At 35.6% G+C, this 13,400-nt stretch overlaps 1 long non-coding RNA gene across 1 annotated transcript; it reads right to left on the reverse strand.

The window, feature by feature from the left end:
* Positions 1-249: 249 nt before the first annotated feature.
* On the reverse strand, positions 250-8,518 carry LOC149917494 (uncharacterized). The gene is made up of 3 exons (XR_016467482.1): positions 8,454-8,518; positions 1,625-1,775; positions 250-850 (listed from the first exon to the last, which is right to left on the reverse strand). It is a non-coding gene; the product is annotated as an uncharacterized LOC149917494 (long non-coding RNA).
* Between the last annotated feature and the right edge of the window lie 4,882 nt (positions 8,519-13,400).

Raw genomic sequence — 13,400 nt, forward strand, 5'->3', positions numbered from 1 at the left:
TTTATTTTGCTACAGTAAATGTAGATGCGAGATGTTATTGCACACAACTGACAGAAGTGTTTTAAATGAATAACAATAACCATGTGAAAGATCAGTGATTTCTCAATGCATAACTGTCATAGATTTGACAAATTGTTTTTGTATGTGTGAGGATTGATTGCTGGGATTTTGGCAAACAGAAAGCAATTTCAATTGCAAAATATTCCATTATTTTCCTTATTTTTAGTGAATGTAAATTATTTTTATTAAAGCATTGTGATTTCCAGGAAAATAACAGTAAAGAGAAAGGAAAAAATTGCCATTTCACTGATGCCACCAATGTTCTCAGAGAACCTCATGAAGCTGAGTGAAAGAAAGCTCACCAGACCTATATGCTAGGCTTCTGATATTATCGTCCCCATATTACTCCACAGGAACTATAGAACAGAGCTACCAAGTGGAACATGTAAAGCCAGAAGAACTAACATATATTTCAAAATCCTTGTGCCTTTTGCTGAGATCTCCTGCCTTTTTCAAATAGCCCTCTCTCCCTTCAGAAAGTGAAGAAACAACTTACTGTTACATCAAGATCATCTGCTCTTCTGCTAGACCTGGAAGGAAGAAACCTGACATGTGCAACATATAGCCTGTAGTAGCAAGCTAGACAAAGATTGTCATATGAAAAGAAAATGGCAATATACAATAATGTGCAAATTATATACAACATTTCTATTCTAGAACTGGAAAATACAGACAGAGCCACTGGAATATGCTTTCCTAAGCTGTATTGTTCCTTATAAACCTGTAAGACTTCTTTTGTCAAACATCTTGACATGCATTACTCAGCCATGCAGGGTACACTCTGACAACTCTGAAAGCAAGCACAAGACAAGAGGGTATGGGTTAGACAGTGGTGTGAAACTAACTGGAAAGTCATACAGAGATTATTGACAGAAGGAAATAAAGACAAAACTACTTGCATAAAACTTTTTCTCAACTATATGTATATATTTGCAGTATTTTATGCGTAACATAAATACTTGCAACACGAATTAGATTGACTCTAAGTTCTGCATGACCCCCCCCTCTGTAAAGGAGAAAATAAATGGAATAACAGGGGATACAGACATCATCTGGGATAGTCTGCAGCTCCCCAGGGAATCTGTGAATTACTTCTAAGAGGTCTGCTAGACATAATTTTAAAATGTAATTATACAATGAGTAATCCAAAATTTAGCATGCAAACATGGCCAGTGAACACAATTTAAATGTCTGAAATTTAGAAGTACTTAAATATGTTACAGAGGACTAAAGCATAAAATGGATACAAGAAGGGGAAAAAAAAAAAAAAAAAAACAAGTTTTTTCTTCAAGAAGTGATGCATGTGGACCATAAGCACACCTGCATTTCAAGGCTGGCATATTGGTGCCCTGAAAGAGAGGCATAATTGCTGAGCTGCCTACTGGGAAGGACTACCTAGAACTTGCAGTGTTGGTCCCTTTGCACGTAGCTATGTGATAACGCCTTTCCCTGCTCACTCCAAAAAATGTCACTACTCTTTCCTAAATCAAGTGAAAAACTTTCTGAAATATAGGAGGAGAGTGGGGGGCTTATAGCAGAGGAAGCAGTATCTGACACATCTTACCTATGTCCAGGTACACAGTTATGTTCCTGAATGTAACATGTTGTCCAGATTTGCTGTGTTTTCAGGAAAACACTGACAGAAAGGATCTTCCCTTCTTTCCTATTTCACTGCTTTAGGGCTGATTAACAGTGCCTGTACTTTCATGCTGCACCTGCAAATAGCGAAGAGATGTATTCACAACAGCAAGCAATTTCACAGTGTGAGCACTCAGAAGGATTATTTATTACTAACATTCTAGCTAAAAAGTCTGAGGCTGCAAAACAGTAACACATTCAAGATCTCATCACTCATCTGTAATTTACATTTTTCATGAATACAAACCTTGCTGGCTAATTGGGAAGTTGCTTGACTTGAGACTTAATATACTTTTACCCTTTGATGGATTCAGCATGAATAGAACATTCTGTGTTTTCATTACTTAGAGCTGGGGGCAATTTTCAACTTCATAGTTTCTAGTTTCAAACAAGAGAATAGATTTATCTGCCTAAGTAACGATCTGGTCCATCAGATTCAGCATACACCTTCCAACAGTAACCACCCACCCTGCAGTCATTGCTGAAGGCCTTCCCTTTCCAGATAATTTAGTTAGCAAAGAATACAAAATCGTACTTAAACAAGAAGTGATAATAGCTCAGCGGAAATTCCTCCCTGAGCAGTGCAGGTGATAAGCTCTGCAATGAAGGAAATCAATCCTCCAGTTATATGTTTTATGAGCAAAGTGAAGGAAAAGGCACTTAGCCTTGAGTGTGACCTTTCAGAAGATCGAATCATACCATATTCCCTCAGCAAGCATTGGCTGCCTTTAGTTCCATAACTGCTCCTATTTGCAGGTTACTTGTTCTCTTTTGTCTATAATTCAGAAAAAGGTCACTTTTAAAATCAGAGGAACACTGATACCAGGCTGGGACAGCAGCTGGCTGACAAAGTATTGCAAATATGCAATAAGGTCCAGCACACAGCTGCTGATTTGCCTGGGCAGGTAGAGAGACTTCATCTCCACAGCTTCTGCCAGTGGAAGCACTGGGCTCATGTAACCTCCTGCCATGACTGACTTGCTGGGTAGTGAGTTACCACATGTAATTACAGAGAGATAGAGAGGAACATCTGGATGCGTCTAGCTTCACCCAACAACCATTGATATATTTTGACCTAACTGCTTTGATGCTAAAACTATACTTAATCCTCTAAATCTGCCCCCACACCAAATCAAAACCGAAATTTACCTTCTCCTCTAGAGAGAAAATGTCCTACTTTAGGTTACCAATTATGTGAAATACTTTACAAAAGTAGTAGCCTGACGCACATCTGCAGGGACTGTGGTGGAGTCAGGGGATGGATGCCTCTTTGCATTCCATTTTTGAATGAGTGTGCTTTTAATTCTTTCTCTTACAATTGAGTTGATCACATAAAATTAATATGACCATGAAAATCCCAGTACCTTTTTCTCTTTTCATGCAATGAACAGAAGGATACAACCATAGTGGGAGCTATGCGAACGCATCATACTTTTGTTTCAATAGTCTGTAAACACTTGAGGTCTCAAATAGCATTCTCAAATAACAATCACTGATGTGCTGCTGTCAAGTAGAAAACACCAGTTATGTTATCAAATTCATGATTCTTGGTTGGTTGTCATTGTTATACAAAATCCCTTCCTACACCTTCTGAATTCCATAGGGTGCTATTCTAACAGATTGTGCCAGAAATTCTTGCATGCAGAACCTAGTCTGCCTTGTTGAGGAATGTAACCCAAGATTGAACTTTAAGCAATTTAGGGTTGAAAAAGCAGATTCATTAACACCAGAGCGTTAGTTGCTGTGGAAATTGTCTTGGAAGGTCTCCAGAGGGTATAATTTCGTGGGGAAAACCTACTCACTGTCTTGAATCTTCAAACTGAAGTTTGGTGCAAAGGTGGTAAACATCTAAAATATGCCATAGATAAACCATAAACACAGAGTGAATGCTAATTCATCTTCATGTTGTACACCATATGCCAGCACTCAGTTATGGGGCAGAGCTTGCTTGATAAGAGCATGATGATAAACTGTGGACAAAGGCCATCCAGATGGAGACTGGCTGGCAAAAAAAAATGACTGCTGGAGACTTGGAAGACATCAACATTTGTTCACTCTCTGTGATGTGGCTCCCAGGGAAAAGCATTCCGTGCTTCTGAAAAGGAATAATGCTTACCAGTGCATTGGCATGAAAATGTGTGCCTCATGCTTTTCCTGGACAACATTTTTCCTGGAAATCATACTTAGAAATCTAGGTAAATTAGTCTCATGTAGTCTGAAGATATGTATACTCTACAATACCGTAAAACAAAGCAGCCTTCTGTGTCTAGCTTAAAAAGATACCTATTAACTTTTGTTAACACTCCTTACTTATAATGTACAGCAGAAAACATATTAAAAATGTGTCATGTTTGGTTAGCTACATATCGTATTTGAAATGCCTAATAGAACAGATGCAAAACTGCAGATGTTTTCAGGAGTACAAGGAGCGATGCCCTACAACTAGCTGTTTTATGTATAACATTTTGTAGTCATACTATATCTGGGAGCAAAAATGACATTTTTTTGGAGATATGATTACACCATCTTCCTTCAGCATAGTCTCCATTCTCAGATACTGCAGAAGGCAATATAAGTAATATAAGTAATACATGTAATATAATACAGTAATATTCCATTTCAGTGAGACTCAGAAGAATGTGAATCCATTTTCTGTTTAATGCTGACCCAGAGTTCAATCTCTCCCCAAATAAATAAATAAATAAATCTCTTCAGTTGTCTTTTTAGATGTATCATATGCACTCAGCAGAAGAAAACGTGTTTGTGACTGTGGCAGTAGTGCAATGACAATAGAGATACTTTGATTGACAATGACTGAGCGAGTAAAATTATGACAGTATAGACACACATTAAGGATCTTGGTTCCGGAATTTCATCATTTCATTATAATAAGTGACTAAAATTATTTTCCTTTCTTTGAAATGGGAGAATAGTTTTAATACTGCTGGTAAAAGCGCGCAGCTAAAAAATGTAGGAAAGTGTTGCACCGAGTTACAAAAGCAGAGTGCCCTCTCGTGGCTGCTAGGAAGCATAGGAAACACAGGAATATATAATATCCTGTGTTGTCATGGGAATAGTCTGCAATTAGAATCTTCTGTCTTGAAAGTGATTTCTACACATTAATTCCATTATTTTTGAGGTAAATTTTAAAGATTATTTGAATGGAAACTTATTGACATATGCACACCCCAAAGCACTTCTTTCTTCCACACAGGTGATGTAATACTGTATTGTTTTTGATGAATTTGAGAATTCTCTTCTAAAAAATGTTACAAATATTAATATATTAACATTTTAATGTATATTTTAAAATACTATTTTTAACATTTAGCTGATTTTTCAATAATATTTACCAAAGAGTATAGGAGACTATAGAATCATTAAGATTTCAAAGAAAACAATGAAAATGTCTGTGAGTGCTTACAGACTGTTAATTTAAAAAACTCTTGTGTTTTTCTTTTGACATTTGTTCTTCTTCCTTTTTTTCTTTTTTTTTCCCCTCCACAAAAATATATTTTAGATGTTGAGATGTTTCTGTTCACAGATGAAACAGATTTAATATATGGACCTGACAAAAACAAGATTGTATGCAAAAATGGTATGATGAATGTACTTAAAAAGATTGTGTATTACCATATTCTCAATTTAATAAAACCTCAGTTTCATGAATATATGTTTTAATTATAACATTAGAAAAAAACACACTTGGAGAATAAGTAGCAAGAAAGCAGGCCACATTATTGAAGAATGAGATTTCTGTATTTCTCCTCTTTAATTTCCAGACTTTTGAATGATGTTTATATATTTGATATTAGGAAATAAATGTTAGTACAACATTTTCTGTCTGTATTTACCAGAAATCTATCCTACTTCAAAAGATATATTTTTTGTATGTTTTCATATGTACCCCTGTATTGCTGAATACACAGACATTCAGCATTAGTAACTGTTTCTTTAACTTAGCTTAGTATTGAAGACATAATAAAGTAAAAGAAATTAGGCTACACAATTATTCTTTTTTTTTAACTACATCTTCAAATGGTTACAGAAGAATGGAAATCGTCCCTCCTTCATTACAAAATAGCACAGACCAATTACTTCTTCAAGTGAATAGTTATCTGTACAATCATAGAGGCACAAAATAAATTGAGCTATTTAATTAAGTAGCATATTAAATATATGCTATTATTTAACTCAACATTCATGATAGAGTGATTCTATTTTGAGCATTTGAATAAAATATGTGAGAATTCATTATTTTAAAAATTTTTTTAATGCAAATCTCTCTTTCAGTGTTGACATTCTCAACCAATGAACATATGAAACAGGCCTTGTGAAAGCTTTCACTCAGCCAATAAATTAACAAATGAGAAAGGAAAAAAGATGAAAAAAATCCCCCATTTTCACCCTTCTAAGAATTCTTGCACAAACAAACAAACAAACAAACACAATAAAATTTCCTGTTTTATCAAGACTTACTGGGAGTTAGTTCCAAAGAGTCACCAGCAAACATCAATTTTTCTGTGTCATGCAGAGACAACACAGGAGCAAAAAATCTGTGCTCAGCTGTTTTGTTTTTTGGGAGAACATAGGAGAATTGAGTAACTACCATCCACAAAGCAGTTCTTGCTGCTCACTGTGTTCTCTGGCATTTTCCACCAGTATTTGCATCAAGTCTTGAAAAAATGTTATTTTAAATAATATTAATAGAAATGTACATAAACGTCTTGGACGTTCATAAGAAACAACGAACACATGCATACACACATATATGCATAGACAGTAATTGCTTTCCGCTAGCATTGCCTGGTATTTATCTTTCATTTTATCATCGGGATTATGAGTAAATATACGGTAATGCAGTAGATCACTTTGTGTTTTACATTTTTTCTTTATACCTCGTTATATTAATGTCAGTCTATATAAGTGAATACCTTCACTTTTTCAAAATTTGCTTTATTTTTTTTTTACTGAAGAATTGGAAAAGATGAACCTATGAGAGTTTCTGTGGAAGAGCTTTAATCTGTTAAAGGAATCTGTTTTGATCAACAGAGGGCACTCTATGGTTTTCAAAGGAACTTAACAGAAACCTAAAGGTTTGAGTAGGAGATAACTGAATACGGGTTTTCGAAGAGTCTTTAGTACTGGTCAATCTATAATTTATTGGAAATGTTACTCATTTCTACAATAACATAGAGTACAAGAATGAAAGAGAACCCCATCATCTGGTAAAGTCAGATACTAGGATTAAACCTGTGTCAGCTCTTAGTTAGATCTTCAAAATTGTAAATTACGTGCAAAAGTTGTAACACACACTCAGTTAAAAGTGCTGTTACTCGGTGACAGTGAGTTTTACTCTTGCTGGTTGTTTAGAAATGATGACTCCAAATATCTCAAGGTCAGACAGGTCAGACACTACTGTTGTTCCATACAGGATATTTCTTCCAGGTCATAAGTAGGTTAGTTTCCTGGCACCAGTCTGTGTTGTGCTATTGATTTTACAGATAACTTCAGTTGCTGTCATTCACTTATTTCCAAATCAAAATCATCACATTTAAATTAGAAACTTGAAAGGGATATTTTTAAAAAGAGCAAATTAGATACATTTAGTTTATCTGTCTAGAATGCATTGAAATAGAGTGCAGTAATGTAATAAAAATTTAATACCAAAAAAATGCAAAATGATTTAGTTCGTCAAATCAAAGCAAACTGAGACATCGAAATATAAGGGGAACTATGAGAACTTGACAGGAATACTGCATGTAGACCTAACAAACTTTGATGTAGCATGCAAATGTTAGTAGAAAGTAGAATGATTTTCCTAAGAACCCAAAAAAATCAATTTGGGAGAGTAGTGATGTGTTCCAGCCCTGGAAAACACAGAAGTCAATCACCAACACAGGTTTTAGCATGTGCTTGATGCTGTTCAACAAACAGCAACAACAAAACTTTGAGCATGCGATGCACATATAAAGATGGGTGCACTTTCATTATGCTGTATAGGCATTTCTGGCTGGAGATAAGGAACTGAGGGGTAAGGCATAGTAAGTCCTCATTTTATCCATTAATCTGTATTAATCACCCAAAGAATTACTATATAATATGCTTGTAGTTGCAGACAATAAAAGAGACAGTGAAGAACTAGGCAAAAACTAGAGGGCAAATTCTTATTTCTTTTTCCTGAATGTGGAATGAATTGAGTGATTTTGGTGGAGCTGCTGGAAATGTGCGTGGATGACAACCTGGACAACCTGGAATAATAATTCCTGCTTGCAAACCAGATAAGGAGAAGAGAGAAGCTGTTTTCTTGCTTTAACTTTCACATTTGCCAAAAGCTCTTTCAACATTTATAAACACAATTCCCACAGACTACAAAATAACTATAAATTCATTTCCGTGTTTTTTCGAGTTGTAGGCATAAAAATAATTACATTGGATTAAAACTATGTATGCTTTCACATCTTACTAAATCTGTAATAGATATGAACTACTGAATTGTTGCGGCGCATTACAGCTGAACAAAAAGCTCTAAATAAGGTAGAGGCAGGCTATCTTTGGAAGGTTACAAAGCAGTAATTTATTAGCTACTGGCAGGTTGCTGCATTTCACAGTTTCATTCCAGCTAGAGACCACAGTGTCTGCTGCAAGGCAGCATCACTCAGGATAGCATGCTCTAGGAGAATTGGATGCTTTTTCCATTTCCAGTCTCCTGTCTGTGAGATGTTTTAACATTATAGGAACTCAGAAAGACTCACCGTGTAGGAGACCTTCCAAATGTTGTCACAAAATATTGCTTCTTTGTACAGCATATTTTCTCTACCTGGAAAGTTAAACTATAATTAGTGATCCTAAAGACTTGCTCCTGTAAGAACATATGCATGTGACTTGTTCAAATATGAAACCTGTGTGATAATAACCAACACTGTGCTTACAAGTGTGGAGCTACAGAGACTGAATTTTGCTTCTTCCCGCTGAGCACGTAATGCCTTTCATCATACAGTATTTAATCATATGTGTTCTACTGCACTCCTTGCTAGTACTTCTTTATAAGTATGCCTGCATTATTAGTTCATTTGGTCTTCACTGTAATAGCACTGATCACAAGTAACTCACTGCAGACTAGTGAATGTCAGAAGTGCTTACGTGGAATTCCACTGCAGTTTGGCATTAATTAAGGTACCACCTAATTTTTGTAGAAAAGCAACAGTGTGTGACCTGTTTCAGGAAGCAGCTCCCTTAACATCTCGTAGCAGCCTAAATATTTGGAGCATAGGTGTGTTCTGAATATGCTGGATATACTGACTCTTCAAGGAATACTGTGTATAATGTGTGGAGAAATTATGCAAGAAGAGCACTATTTAAAATACAAGACACACACATAATTACGTAAAATATATTGCACTGTATTTAATGCCGGTAAGCATATTTCTTTCTACTTTACAATACATGCAAATAATCAGACTTTTTCTAGAGATTAAAAGCAAATTTAAACAAGAAATATCTTTAGGTTTTAAAATTTACCTTTTAGTTTTCTAAAGCTATATGCATAATAATATACAGCAGCTGAAGTAATCTTGAACATATCAAATGCCGTGTAGCAGCTTAGCCAACCTGTTTGATGCAATGCCGTTGTGAACTGGATAATCTCCTGGAAACTAAAAGCAGGCATAACACTGTTTTGCTTTTTTAAAATACTGTTGTAAATCTGAAAATTAGTGCACTGTAAAATAAAAATGCATGTTTGGTTTCATAGCGGCTTAGTGAAGTACACGTACAGCTATATGATGTCATTATGTCCCTTAAGCTTATATTTTCAAGGATTCTTAAGTTTGTTGGAGAAATTGATCCTGGGCACTAACCACACAGGCAGCATCTCAGACTTTAGGCTGATTTTCTGTACTATAGTTTCTTGAATGTTCTTTCAAAACAACCCACTTTTCTCATTTTCTAATACGGAGAGGAAATACATATAGAAAGTGTATTTATATATTGTGTGTTAGCAAAGAAGAGGAAAAAAAAACAAAAAACAACAACAACAAACCCTACGATCATATCAACAAAATATTTGGTATGTCCATTTCATCTTGTTTGAGATTCCAGGACTTGTATGAGATTGTGTGATTTTTTTTATTTTGCTTTGCTAAAATTCAGCTTCATTATAAAATGGAAGATTTTTAATTATGAAATCAGTGCCATGTGTTATAGGCTATTGTCTCACGTCTAAATCACATTCATTAAACTATCAACTAAAAGGTTCTCTGAATGAATTTATTTTGGTCTACGTAAAGGAAGCAGGGGAATTAAAAATAAATAGAATTCAACCAGTAAATATCTTAAAATAGTATTGATTTTTTTTTTATTTTATTTTATTATTATTATTTTTTTTTTTGCAGTCAAAATCCGTACTGTGGAACACTCTCACCATTGGAAATCAATGGCAAAATTTTAATTGACTTCAGCAAGGCAAAGCTATAATCTATGAAATTTAATATTGAGGCTGCTATATTTTTTTTAACCCACTCCACCACAAACCATAGGTTGAGAAGAGATTTACTTGACTTTAATAAGTAACTATGACTTCCATTACCAATAACAGGTGTTATATAGTAAGTGGAAGAAGAAACACAATACTCTACGCAACGTTAATTACTTCGACAGAAGGTAGGAGACATTCAGACACAGCATAATGTGGTTCAATATTGCATTTCTTAGAGATATTCTTGTTCTGTATTGGTTTGGTTTCATTCAGTTTAGTTGTTTTTTGGGTGGTTTTCTTTAGTGGGTTTTCTTTTTCTTGTTTTACTTCCGTGTGAGAAGCAGATCTCTGAACACACAGGAACAACAAGGAAGTGTAATAAGACTTGAAAAGAAAACAGCATTCAGTTGCTTACTTCTTCGATAGAAGATCTGCCTTCTTAGCTACTTTGAGGGGAGACTTTTTCCTTTGAAAGGTGAAATGAAAGGTAGTTAGGTGCTCATCTTTGCCACCAATGAACTTTTCAGAAGCTTTGAATGTTGAAGCTCTCTAATCTGAACAGATATGCCTTTCACTTTGTGCTTTCTATTTTCAGAGTTTGGGATCTTAATTTCCTAGAAGTACTAGAATTTGTTCCTCACAAATTTGCTGGAACATATAACCTGAATTTATTATGTCAGCAACATCCTAAGAGGGAAATTCACTTCAGGAGCCTCACTTTTCAAATAAACATCATTTTGGCTGTCTGCTGGTCACTATCTCCAAATAACTCCCAAGGAAAGACTGAGTCACTAAGACAACATGTTTTAAGTTGAATTTATGCAGTATTTCTTATATGGAATGAGAACTGGATCCTGCATCATGAAGATCAGATTTCAGTTTGACCTTCACAATAGCTATTCGGATCTTCAGCACAAGGAGCCAGATCTGGTCATCTCCTTGGAAATACTCCAGATGCAATTTCGGAATTGGCGTATTTGGTCTTGTTATTTAGGTAAACAAATCTTATTCCATTCTCTCAAATTTCTCTAACAAGTAATGATGTGAAATGTTTTGTCAGTCTCAAAAAGATTCAAATAAACACTTTAAAAATGTAGGAGTGAGGCACAGATGCTCCTTATTGAGGTATTTTTTATTATATGGAGGAGCAGCAAAAAGGAATGGAGAAGAATTAAATCTCTCTCCTTTTGCTTCTTGCTTACACAAAGTAAGCTGCAATAAGAATTATCTAGACTATGTATATTGGAAAACATGGCAGGATACTATTGTCAATATAAGCAGTCCTTAGCTGAGATAGGATTAGTCACCATGATCAGAAAATAGTAATACTCTCAATACTATGAAATAGATTAGCAAAGAAAAGCAAACAAAGAAAACACTAACTTTAAAACCTTAAGAATAGACATAGTGGAAAGAATGCTAAACATGTAGAACTGATATGAAAAGAATAAACAGAGTTAGAGGGAATGCCATGGAACTGATTAGCCCTGCAAAAATTTCCTATTCAAGTAGTGTTTACTACAGTGGGATAGTCACATGTTAATACAACATTTAATTATAATACTTATAACCTCTGTGTCAGCACAAAAGGCACTTTCTTTCAAATTAGATAGAAATAACATGAATACAACACTGTCATATGCTTTCACTTCATTTCTGATGTGTTAGTTTCTCTTCACTAGTGGAACAAAACTCATTTGTCTTCCAAATAGGTACAGCTATGCACTTTGTTTTACTTCACAATCAAAAAACTCTTCAGAGTTACTAGTGTTAAGAAAAAAACAGCAGTAGCAGAAAACAGACTGGAACTCAAGCTCCTCGAGAGAGTGAACTACCACATCGTGATAGCAAAATACAGTCCAAACATGAGAAGCAGAAGGGAAAAAAATGGGAGTAGTTAAAAGGCAAAGAGGTATTAATCACCAGTGGTTTACAGTTACTTTACATTCATTTTATTCCAGTAGCATCAATGCTGCTTTCCTGATTTATTGCCATGCTGCATAGAAAATCAAAACATATGTCTACACTATGCAGTTAGCTCAGATCAGAGATCAGACCTTGTCTCATCCAAATCCTGCTGCTGCTGTGTCCCTGAGCTACACGGTACAGTCAGGGCCATTTACTGACAACAGAAGCCAAGGAGCTGCAGCCATGATGGTCTAAGAATATGGACAGATAAAAATTCCAGCTGTATCTAAGCCTGTGAGAACTTCTCATGTGTATCAATAATGCTTTAAATTTTCCTTTTCGGTTTTGCACTGAACCATGTTAGGGTGCTTACACAGTCAGTTACAGCACGAGGATGTTGGGTTTTAATGACCAGGTCCTCTCAGCAGCTGTGTGAGATTACCTGACTCATTACCTACTTTGCACTTCAGAGGTCCCACCTATCACAGAAAAGTCTTTAATTCTAACATGATTTTTAAACCTCTTCATAATCCCTAGAAAAAGCCTTTTTCCAAGTAGCAGTGGGAGATTCTCCTAAAGTTATTTAAAGAACTGCTTTAAAACTAAAAGACTACCTAAACCTCTTGCATGCCATACTGCTGTAACTCCCATCTTTACATGGTCTGCCAATATGGACACATCCACCAGGCAATAACAGAGGAAGCTTGAAGAAGCACTGCTGACTCTGCAACTGTATTTCCCAGACAAAAACTGACACTTCTTGTGTGGAAGTTCTGAGCAGGTCTATCAGCCAATGTTGATTATAAGCCTACAGTAACTACCCACAGAAGTACTAGGCAAAAGGTAATAGAAACGGTCATTCTGGTTGCATACTTCTACCACACCGTTTGTCCTAGCTGTGTGTGCCTTAATTCACACTCAGAAATCATACTCAAATAATGAAGGAAAAGCCCTTAAAGGTGCCATATAATCACATGAGAAAAGGTCTCTTATGTGTAAGGTTAGTGTTTAAACTTCAGCCTCCTAGCAATAAGAATACTCAGGTGAAATCCTGGTATTTAAATACTGCCCAAGACATTAAGTTCTCAGAGCTGAGGTCTTGAGCAGGAGGATTTTTCCCACTTGTGCAGTAGGTCAGAAGGTGTTACAATTACATATTAACAAATTTAGAATGTATGTTGTTGGGAATGTCCACACAGTCATCAGTCAGTAAGCTTTTGCTTTCCTCCAGGTGCAATCCCTGCAGTGCAAATTCACTTAGAGCGGAATCAAACTGGTGAGCCATTAGCTGAGTTGAGATACAGCTACTGTTGATCTG

Source organism: Phasianus colchicus, chromosome 6 (assembly GCF_987193195.1).
Source record: "Phasianus colchicus chromosome 6, bPhaCol1.hap1.1, whole genome shotgun sequence".
In the NCBI taxonomy this organism is placed as follows: domain Eukaryota; kingdom Metazoa; phylum Chordata; class Aves; order Galliformes; family Phasianidae; genus Phasianus; species Phasianus colchicus.